This window comes from Morone saxatilis, unplaced genomic scaffold, assembly GCF_004916995.1.
Source record: "Morone saxatilis isolate NCDOM2014 unplaced genomic scaffold, NCSU_SB_2.0 Contig9, whole genome shotgun sequence".
Classification (NCBI taxonomy): domain Eukaryota; kingdom Metazoa; phylum Chordata; class Actinopteri; family Moronidae; genus Morone; species Morone saxatilis.
The window spans coordinates 23,175,701-23,176,146 of NW_023340268.1; positions in this window are offsets into that span (position 1 = coordinate 23,175,701).

The following is a 446-nucleotide window of genomic DNA, read 5'->3' on the forward strand; positions in this document are numbered from 1 at the left end:
AAAGTGCCCTCTACAGTGGTGAGGACGTGCTATATGTGCCCTTTTTTTTCTTTCCGCCCCTGCCCTTCAAAAAGTCTGTGCACGCCACTGTTACTACTCATACTAATAACGTTAATGATTCTCTGAGGATTTTGTAGAAATTAAGGAATAGTTTTTGTTCTTTGCACTTGTATATTCCTTAACTCCTCCAGTGGCTTTAGAACCACTTAATAGGACGATATCATATCTCTTGTGTTTTTGACGAATTGTGAAATAAAGTCTACGCTGCATCTCTGTTATTCTAATGCACCTCTGTGTCATTTCAATAATATAATACATTTGTTTGCTGATAACCTTTTAATGAGTAATCACCCATTGCGGAGGGTGTTCCTCAGTGATCAGATTTGGGACCTCTACAGTATGGCTACAACTAATTTTCATTAGTCTGCAGATTATTTTCTCAATTA